Below are 11,180 nucleotides of genomic sequence, written 5' to 3' on the forward strand. Positions count from 1 at the left end.
AAATTTGAATTGCAGAAGACAGTTATAGTCTTTTTATTCTATTCTAGTTTATTGTTTTTTTTTCTATTCTTTTATCTTCTATTCTTTTCTTTCCCATTCTAATCTATTCAAATCTGAATTTATTTTATTTGAAATTCAAATTTTAGAAAATGGTTATATTCTATTTCTTTCTCTTCTATTCTATTCTATTCTATTGAATTCAATTGTTTCTTCTATTCTATTCTAAGCTATTTTATTCAAATTCACATTTATTCAGTTCAGATCTTAGAAAAAGGTTATATTTGTTCTATTATTATTATACAGTATTTATAAAGCGCCAATAGTTCGCTCAGCGCTGTACATTACAAAGGGGGACAGAACATGTGACAGAACAATACCAATACAATGCAAAACATGAGGGGATCGAGGGCCCTGCTCTTTCGAGCTTACAATCTAGGAGGGAGGGGATGGTGGTACAGGAGGAGATAGCTGTGGGGGATGGAGTGGTAGGAAGAGTGGAGGAGGTCGGCAGGTTAGCAGGGGGTGGGGTAGGCTTCCCTGAAGAGATGGGTTTTCAGGTTGCGCCTAAAGGAGAGGAGAGTAGGTGATAATCTGATGGGTTGGGGCAGGGAGTTCCAGAGGATGGGTGACACCCTGGAGAAGTCCTGGAGGCGGGCATGGGAGGAGGAGACCAGGGAACTAGAGAGAAGGAGGTCTTGTGAGGAGCGGAGTGTGCGTGTTGGGTGGTACTTGGATATTAGGTCAGTGATGTAGTTCGGGGCAGTATGGTGGACGGCTTTGTACGTCAGTGTTAGGATTTTGAATTTGATCCGTTGCGCAATCGGAAGCCAGTGGAGGGATTGGCAGAGGGGGGTGGAGCCAGTGGAGGGATTGGCAGAGGGGGTGGAGCCAGTGGAGGGATTGGCAGAGGGGGGTGGCGGAAATGGAGCGGTTGGAAAGGTGAATGAGTCTGGCAGCCGTATTCAGGATGGACTGAAGAGGGGATAGCCAGCGGCGAGGCAGGCCAGTGAGGAGGGAGTTGCAGTAGTCGAGTCGTGATATGATGAGGGAGTGGATGAGCTGTTTAGTGGTTTCTGGGGTTAGGAACGTGCAGATTTTGGTGATGTTGCGGAGGTGGAGTCTGCATGTTGCGGAGGTGGAGTCTACACGAGTTTGTTAAAGATTGGACTTGGGGCTGAAAGGATAGGTTGGAGTCCAGAATGACACCCAGTACTCTGGCCTGCGGGGCGGGTTTGATGGTGACATTGTTGGATGTGATGGAGAAGTCAATGGGGGGTGGGATCCGGGCTGGGGGGAAGACAAGAAACTCGGTTTTGGAGAGGTGCAGTTTAAGGAAGTGGAGCGACATCCAGTCTGATATGTCGCTCAGTAGGTGTGTGATTCGGGCTGAGACCAAGGGGGTGAGGTGGGGGGGTTGAGAGATAGATTTGTGTGTCGTCGGCATAGAGGTGGTAGTTGAAGCCGTGAGAGTGTATGAGTTGGCCAAGGGAGGAGGTGTAGATGGAGAAGAGAAGGGGCCCGAGGACGGAGCCTTGAGGGACCCCAACAGAGAGGGGGAGTGAGGGGGAGGTGGTAGTGTTATAGGTAACGCTGAAAGAGCGGTAGGTAGGATGAGTTCTATGCTATTCTATTGGTTTTTTTTTCTATTCCATTCTTTTCTATTCTCTTATTTTCTGTTATCTTTTCTATTGTTTTCTAATCAAATCTGAATTTATTGCATTTGAAATTTGAATTTCAGAAGATAGTTATGCTCTATTTCATTCTTTTCTATTCTATTATATTCTATTGAATACTGTTCTATTGTTTCTTCTATTATATTCTAATATATTTTATTCTAATTCAAATGTATTCAATTCAAAATTCAAATTTCAGAAAACAATTACTGTATATATTTTTTTATTTTATTCCATTTTATACTATTGTATGTTCTATTCTATTCTATTCCTTTCTATTCTATTATTTTCTATTCTGTTCTAATCTATTCAAATTTGAATTTATTCTATTATTTATTCTCTTCTGTTCTATTCTATTCTAATCTATGTTATTCTAATTCAAATGTATTCAAATTTAAAATTTAAAAAAAAGTTATATTCTTTCTATTCTACTCTATTTTTTTCTGTTCTATTCTTTTCTGTTCTATTCATCTCTATTCTATTCAAATTGGAATGCATTCTATTCATAATTAAAATTTCTGAAGACAGGTATACTCTATTTTATTGTATTCTATTGGTCTATTCTACTCTGTTGTTTTACTATTCTATTTTATTATTTTCTATTCTATTCTAGTGTTTCATTTTCTATTCTATTTTCCTATTCAAATTTGAGTTGAATTTGATTCAAATTTCATCCCTTTCGTGCGTTAAGGTTAACGCAAGCACTGGCCCCGTGTTGGTATGTAAACAGCGGTTGCACCATGTATGTGAGGTTCATCTCGAACATCAGATGGAAGGCAGGAATTCTAGCACTAGACATCCTGTTTAAATCTAATATGATAACCTATAAAGCCTTTTAAAGCATCACCTATGGATATTAAAGATTTACAAAGTGCATGTGCACATTTAAAGCATGTCATGTTTGGTATCTATTTACTCGCCATAACATTCTCTTTTATATTTTATCAAACAATTGGGAAATACATTGTGTTTTTGTGCATAAACATTAAAAAAATTTTGTTTTTTTTTAAATTGTGTTTGAAAAATCGCTATGCAAATACTGTGTGACATAAAAAATTGAAACACCCACCGTTTTGTCCTCTAGGGCCTCTGATTTAAAAAAAAATAATATTTGGGGGTCCATAGTAATTTTCTAGCAAACAAAAATGTTTTTTTTTATGTAAAGAAAAAAGTGTCAGTGGTCTTCAAGTGGTTAGAAGAGTGGGTGATGTGTGGCATAAGCTTCTCATGTTGGCCCTGAAATGCCAGGATAGTAGAAGAACCCCCCAAATTATCCCTTTTTGGAAAATAGACACTCCAAGGTATTTGCTAAGGGGCATGGTGAGTATTTTGCAGATCTCATTTGTTGCCACAAGTTTTTGAAAAAATTATTTTTTCTTTTCTTTTTTAAAAAAACCCTGAGACAAAAAATGCAATATTAAAAATGCTCACCGTGTCTCTTATCAAATTCCTTGGGGTGTCTACTTTCCAAAAAGGGGTCATTTGGGGGGGGGGGGTGTTTGTACTATCCTGGTATTTTAGGGCCCCCGAAACTGTGATCAGTAGTGAGGAAGTGATATGAGAAAATATACAATTTGAAGGCCCGACGGCAGTCATTTTCTTTTGAGGGCCTGTATGTGGTTAGGTTGCCAAAAAGTCTCTCATACAGTGAGGAACAGAAGTATTTGAACCCCCTGCGATTTTGCAAGTTCTCCCACTTAGAAATCATGGAGGGGTCTGACATTCACATTGTAGGTGCATTCCCACTCCGAGAGACAGAATTTAAAAAAAAATTCAGGAAATCACATTGTATAATTTTTAAAGAATTTATTTGTCTTGCACTGCTGAACATAAGTATTCGAACACCTAAGAAACAGCAAGAATTCTGGCTCTCAAAGACCTGTTACTGTGTCTTTAAAAAGTCTACCTCTACTCCACTCATTAATCTAACTTAGTAGCACCTGTCTGAGCTCTTTAAAGACACCTGTCCACCCCACAGTCAGTCAGACGCCAACTACTACCATGGGCAAGACCAAAGAGCTGTCAAAAGACACCAGAGACAAAATTGTGGACCTCCACAAGGCTGGAAAGGGCTACGGGGCAATTGCCAAGCAGCTTGGTGAAAATAGATCAACTGTTGGAACAATTGTTAGAAAATGGAAGAGGCTAAAGACGACTGCCAGTCTCCCTCGGACTGGGGCTTCATGCAAGATCTCACCTCGTGGGGTATCACTGATGATAAGAAAGGTGAGGAATCAGCCCAGAACTACAAGGGAGGAGCTGGTCAATGACATGAAGAGAGCTGGGACCACAGTTTCAAAGGTCACTGTCGATAGAACACTACGCCATCATGGTTTCCAATCATGCATTGCACGGAAGGTTCCCCTGCTCAAGTCATCACATGTCCAGGCCCATCTGAAGTTTCTCAATGACCATCTGGATGATCCAGAGGAAGCATGGGAGAAAGTCATGTGGTCAGATGAGACCAAAGTAGAACTTTTTGGTCTAAACTTCACTCGTCGTGTTTGGAGGAAAAAGAAGGATGAGTTGCATCCCAAGAACACCATCCCTACTGTGAAGCATGGGGTGGTAACATCATGCTTTGGGGGTGCTTTTCTGCGAAAGGGACAGGACGACTGCACTGTATTAAGGAGAGGATGAATGGGGCATTTATTGTGAGATTTTGAGCAACAACCTCCTTCCCTCAGTCAGAGCATTGAAGATGGGTCGTGGCTGGGTCTTCCAACATGACAACGACCCGAAGCACACAGCCAGGATAACCAAGGAGTGGCTCCGTAAGAAGCATATCAAGGTTCTGGAGTGGCCTAGCCAGTCTCCAGACCTAAATCCAATAGAACATCTTTGGAGGAAGCTGAAACTCCGTGTTGCTCAGCGACAGCCCCGAAACCTGACAGATCTAGAGGAGATCTGTATAGAGGAGTTGGCCAAAATCCATGTTGTAGTGCAAACCTGGTCAGGAACTACAAGAAACGTCTGACCTCTGTAATTGCAAACAAAGGCTTCTGTACCAAATATTAACACTGATTTTCTCAGGTGTTCAAATACTTATTTTCATAGATCTGTCAAGGATCACCCTGTCACGTGTCCCCCACACTCCACGCCCACAGCGACTAGCTAACCAAGACGTGCGCGTGCGGCCGCGACAGGGAGGTAAAGAAGGAATAAAGGGGACTTACACTTGAATATCTAAAACCGCTTGTAAGATCAGCCGTGATACCTTTCACAGTCCGCACTACCTCTGGCCACCAGCAGATGGAGACTCCAATCCAGCTAGCTGACCACACACACTGGCAGATACAAATCTTACATACAATCTGGTGCACGGATTAGAGTCGAGGACCAGTTAGTAATTACACCCCCTTCTAGGATTCCTCCAGCTATTCCACAAGCCAGAACCCCATTGCTAACCATTCTTTCCACTGTCCACACACCCCTACATCAGACACACCACAAAGGTAGCCTGCCACCACCCAACAGTTTATCCGCAGAACGGTCTGTTGAGACACCACACACACACAGATCTCCGTCTGGCAGATCTGTTACCTTTGCAATCTGCGTGCAATCTGCCCACTCGCAGTGCAGTTGCATACAGACTGGCAATGAGCTTAACGGAGCGTTTTAAAGGCACTAAAATCTAACCCAATCTAAACTCTCCGATCTAGTCTCTCCGAAAATATGAGCACGTGCTTAAATACACAGAAGTTCACTGATTAATTTTAATATTTAATTTCCCAAAGTGGGCAGTGCATAAAATATGTACAAAATATAAAAAGTTACAGAAATACAAAAGATATAAGAAGACACACAAATGACTAATTACTATAAAATAAAAAGGGAATAAAAAGACAGAATACCACTTTACCCTGCGGCTGGAGCAAGCCATAAAATCAGCAATCCATTGGTCAATCGAACCAGCTCCGTACGAATCACAAATGTCCAAATGTCCGTGTACTCAATTTATTGGGATTTGGACATGGGCGGGACATTAGTCTTCGGCCAATTGAACCTGGGGGAGGTGGTCCTGACCTGCCCACAAGAGGTACTGTGTATGGACCTGCCCAAGTTCAATTGGGCCAAGACTGGCCTGAACACCAAGGGATTGGATTTCCAACACCAGCGCGTCAGCCCGATCGCGACAATACCAAACACCATCCAACTGTTGCGATGCAACGCCACCTAACCATTCCATGCATTTTCCTGGCTTTTCCCCCAAGCCACAAATATGATTCTTATATGCAGATGTAGCACACAGCAGGCCCTGCGCAATGGAAGCATTTCCATCTCTCTCCAACTAATATTTTAGCTTTTATGAAAGATGAAACATACTTCTTTGATATGAATTATGTTGGGAATACAACAGCATGTACCATAATGTACTATATTGTATTTGTGTGTTAATATCACTTGACCAGTAGATGGCACTGTGCACTAAGGTTATCAGTTGTGCATATGTATAAAACTTGTTGGTTCTCTCTCTTCCTCTCTCTCCCTTGACAAAGTAAGATGTCTGCTATTACAACCTGCTGAAATGTGCTCTGTATGTTTGCAACTTAAGCCACACAAGTAAAGTCAGACTTTTGCCTCACCACTACCAGTGTCTTCTCTAACACATAACCAACAGGTTATGGGCCCAGCTCCAGACACTGGAAAAAGGAAAATTACAAGCAAGTAAGTGCTGCATTTACAATCCTACCAAATCCTGTGTGAGGAAACGAGCTGTATCCAATTCACTGAAAGATGGCAAGTGCTTCAGATATGAAGTTTACAATAGCAAAGCTCAACAATACCAACTACCAGCTATGGAAGTTTAAGCTTGAAATGCTGTTATCCAAAGATGACTTGTGGCCGGTACTAGATACACACAGACCCAATGACAACCCGGAAGAATGGGACAGAAAAAACAGGCAAGCAAAAGCAGTCATAAGCCTGTTAGTGGAGGATGATCAACTCATTCATATAAGGAAAGAACACACAGCTAAAGGTATGTGGACTGCACTACAAAGACTGCATGAACGTGCAAACCTAAACAGTAAACTATATCTGCTGCGCAAACTGTATAAGATGAGGCTGGAAAAAGGGCAGGAAATGGGGGAACATGTAAATGCTATGCTAGAAATTGTGGACCAGCTGGGTGCAATAGGTGAAGAAATAAAAGGCAACCATGTTGTGGCACTACTGCTATGCAGCCTTCCAGAATCATACAGTGCCCTTATAAATGCTCTAGAAACTAGACCGGAAACTGAACTGACTCTAGAATATGTTAAGGGAAAATGAATTGATGAATACAGCAGAAGAAAGGAAAATTTGCATAGTAAAGAGAGAACGAGAGACCAGAGGCAGCTCTGAAGGTGCATGAAGGCATAAGACAAAGCAAAGAAACCAGGGTATGTTTTCGCTGCAAAAAGGCCGGTCACCTGAAAAAGAACTGTTCAATCTGGAAAGCTGAGCAGCGAAAGCGGGAGCTACCCACAAGAGAGAGAGCTAAAGCGGTCATGAAAGAAGATGAAAGTGCATCATGGAGTGGTACTTTTAAAGTGACTCAAAATAGTACCTCACACGGATGGTACATTGATTCAGGGGCAACAAGTCACATGACAAGCGACGAGACATTCTGCACAGAAATTGATTTTAGTGTAAAAGATAAAGTCTTCCTAGCAAATGGGAAAAGTATTACAGCGGAAGGTAATGGTCAGGGATTTCTGAACTGCAAAACGCCATCAGGGGGCAAGCAGAGCATCCTTGTAAAGAATGTTCTATATGTTCCAAGCCTAGAAGGAAGCCTCCTATCAGTTAGAACCCTTGCAAGCAATGGACTCACTGTCCAGTTCAGAGGTAATGAATGCACAATTCAAAATGGAAAGCAAATTCTAGCAAGAGGAAGATTAAATGAACATCTGTACAAAATCGTCACTGAAAGAGAGAAGGCTAATGAGGCAACTCATAACCCACATGACAAGTGCATCCACCTGTGGCATAGAAGATTGGGGCATCGAAACCCAGAAGCTATAAAGGACTTTGCAAAGAGAGGTCTATCAGAAGACATGAAAATATTGCCTTGCCACACACTCAGCAAGTGCACGTGTTGCATCAAAGCAAAGGCCACCCGAACCTCTCTTCCACAGATCAGTCAGAGTAAAACCATTAAACCCATGGAACTGATACACAATGATGTTCGCGGACCAATGAAAACCATCACACATGGCGGGAACAGATATTTACTGACTTTCATCGACGATTATTCCAGGTACACAATAATGTATCTAATGAAGCACAAAAGTGAGACATTAGAAAAACTTCAAGAGTTTGTAGATATGACAAGCAACAAGTTTCAAAGGAAACCTGGAATAATACGCACTGACAATGGAGGGGAATATATGAATAAAGAGATGGAATCATACCTAAAGAAACAAGGTATTATACATCCAACAACTGTACCATACACTCCTGAGCAAAACGGTGTAGCGGAAAGAAAGAATCGCACTCTTGTAGAAATGACCAGATGTATGATTTCGGACGCTGCCTTACCTAACAAATACTGGGGAGAAGCAATAATGACTGCAACATACCTACAAAACAGGCTCCCATCAAAAGCTATTGAGAGTACACCATATGAAATGTGGAATGGATCAAAACCTAACGTAGGACACATCAGAGTGTTTGGCTGTAAAGCATATGCCCACATTCCAAGTCAGAAATGCTCCAAGTTGGAGAACAAAGCCATAGAAGGCATTCTGGTGGGCTACAGTGAGCAGAGTAAGGGATATAGAATCCTTTGTCCAAAGACCAACAAGGGCACAGTAAGCCGCAGTGTTTATTTGATGAAAGTGAAGCACCAGATAATACAATTCTTGAAAACTGTGGAGAGGATTTACGCGCTGAATCGGCAAGAGACACTGACCCATGTGAAGCAGGACAAGAGCCAGAACAAGAAGTGGAACTTACAATCAACGAGCCAATAGAACCCACTGAACAACAAGAAATCAGAAGATCCTCTCGAATGACAAAAGGGATACCACCAGGTTATCATACGCTGCTAAAACACATCAAACACAGGAGCCAACATCCTGGGAAGACATAGAAACTTTGCCGAGAAGGGAAGCCGATCAGTGGAGAAAAGCAGCTGAAGAAGAAATAAAATCACTTCAAGAAAATAAAACTTGGTCACTAACAGAACTCCCTCCTGGTCGCAAAACCATTGAAAACAAGTGACTGTTCCACTCTCTTCAACTGAAGCGGAATACATAGCAGCAGCACATGCATGTCAAAAAACCATTTGGATTTGTCAACTTCTACTAGACATGGGACTGAATATGTCACAACCCACACCCATCATGGAAGACAATCAGGGATACATAAAGCTTACACACTCTGAGAAGATTAACCCAAGAACCAAGCATATTGATGTAAGATATCATCTGTTCAGAGACATGCAAGAACAAGGGGTCATCGACATCAAGTACTGCCCAGCAGAGGAGATGACTGCAGACGCACTCACCAAACCTTTGCCAAGGGAACGTCATTGTTTTCTACAAAAGAGACTAAATGTCATATAATTATGCACATGCCGTTGAGAAGGGATGTTGGGAATACAACAGCATGTACTATAATGTACTATATAGTATTTGTGTGTTAATATCACTTGACCAGTAGATGGCAATGTACACTAAGGTTATCAGTTGTGCAGTGTGTAAAACTTGTTGGTTCTCTCTCTTCCTCTCTTCTCTCCCTTGACAAAGTAAGATGTCTGCTATTACAACCTGCTGAAATGTGCTCTGTATGTTTGCAACTTAGGCCACACAAGTAAAGTCAGACTTCTGCCTCATCACTACTACGCTTCTCGGCCTTTTGGCTAAGATCAAGTGTAGTATCTGTTCTTATCAGTGTCCAGTGGGGGTGCTCCCGACCATTCTAGCTTTGCGGGGATGGTTGTTGTATAGTACCCTCACTGGTATGATGGGGGTCCGGAAGGCTGGACCGGAGGGACAGAAACCAGGGAGCGCCACGATTCGCTCTGGGGCCTTGGGAGTAATTCCTCTGGGAAAGCTGGAAAGACCCAGTACCTCCTGATTCGGACGGATCTACCTTGGTCTGGCCAGGGGCTGGGGACGCAAAAAGTCCGCAAACTCAGTGCCCCCTGGGGAAGACGCTCTCAGGGGTGTCACTAGTAACACTTGGGTGTGGGACCCCACGGTGTGAAGATGACACATGGCCACTGTTTTTCACCTCTTTTTGCACAGCGCCCTAAGGACCCGGTCTTATGGCTAAGTCCAGGGCAATTTTTGCTACGGGTCTCAGGGCCTGGTCTGTGCACAATTCGGCACGGTACCACTTTTTTATTTTCTTTACTATTCTATTTATTTATTATGCACTCCCACGTTTTGTCACTTTTTACTTTACTTATGTGTGTGTTTTTCACGGATGGAGGGTGTGGGTCCTCGGGCCTACCCTGAAGTCTAGGGGGAGGATGTGTGGCCTTTTGGTTCCTTCCTCCCCTGATCCCTAGGGGGCTTTCTCTTCGGGAGAGCCCCCTTGCCTAGTACTGGATGTCCGGCTTCGGCTGGGCATAAGGAACGGTGGTCCACCAGGCCTTTTGGCCAGGAGGACCAAATGGGAACCTTGTCCCTGTCAGGAGCTTCGTGCCCCGGGGGATCAGGGTAACGGTTCAACCCCTCCGGGGGTAGGACAAACACACCCCTAAGTGCACTTTTTCGTGTGGTGTTCGCACTTGCACATTTTTTGTGATCACTTACGGGTTTTTCGTTGTAGTTTGCACGTTTGCGGACTTAAAAAAAAAATAAAAAAATCACTACCAGTGTCTTCTCTAACACATAACCAACAAATTATACCTATAGAACTTTTCACATCAGGCAGACAGTCTGTCTGCTGTCCTAGGCTCCAAACCTGTTTTCCCAGAAAGTGATAACCTGATTGCCACACAAAAGGTGTCACATCCAGGAACCTGGCTTTAGACTAATTAATGCTAATTAATGATTGAGTCTGTAAGGCCTATTGAGTAGTTGTGTATACATACACATCTGTATCCCAGATCAATTGATGACGATTGTTTGTACCCTCTATTCATTTCCCTACTGCCCAGGGGCTCAATATACATCCTTAATGAACAGACTGTTCCTTGTTCAAACTATTTTATTAACAATAAACCAGAATGACACAAACAAGGAGACATTGTTAATGTATACTAGGCGTTAAAGTGGCAGTAGGACATAATAAAATGAATGAGGGTCAAGGTATTAATGCCTATACATATCTAACGGAAACAGGTAGATAAAAGTTAACAACAGATCACAATATGGTATCAGTCAATCATAGCAATGTCTCCCAAGTGCATTAAAGAAATAGGGGGAAGTTTGGAGGGGGTCACACAGGGGTGGAAGGGGGGGAAGAGGAACAACAACCATGACTCCATGAACATTCATCAGGTTTACAACAGCCCCTACGTGCTACGTACGAAGGGCTATTGACAATATCCTTGGCGCACAGTACAGA

At 42.7% G+C, this 11,180-nt stretch overlaps 1 pseudogene; it reads left to right on the forward strand.

Moving 5' to 3' along the window:
* The first annotated feature begins 9,502 nt into the window (after positions 1 to 9,502).
* Positions 9,503 to 9,618, forward strand: LOC149457598 (U2 spliceosomal RNA; annotated as a pseudogene).
* The last annotated feature ends 1,562 nt before the right edge of the window (positions 9,619 to 11,180 follow it).

Source organism: Staurois parvus, unplaced genomic scaffold (assembly GCF_062004578.1).
Source record: "Staurois parvus isolate SC_StPar_1 unplaced genomic scaffold, SC_StPar_1.0 ptg000311l, whole genome shotgun sequence".
In the NCBI taxonomy this organism is placed as follows: Eukaryota; Metazoa; Chordata; class Amphibia; order Anura; family Ranidae; genus Staurois; species Staurois parvus.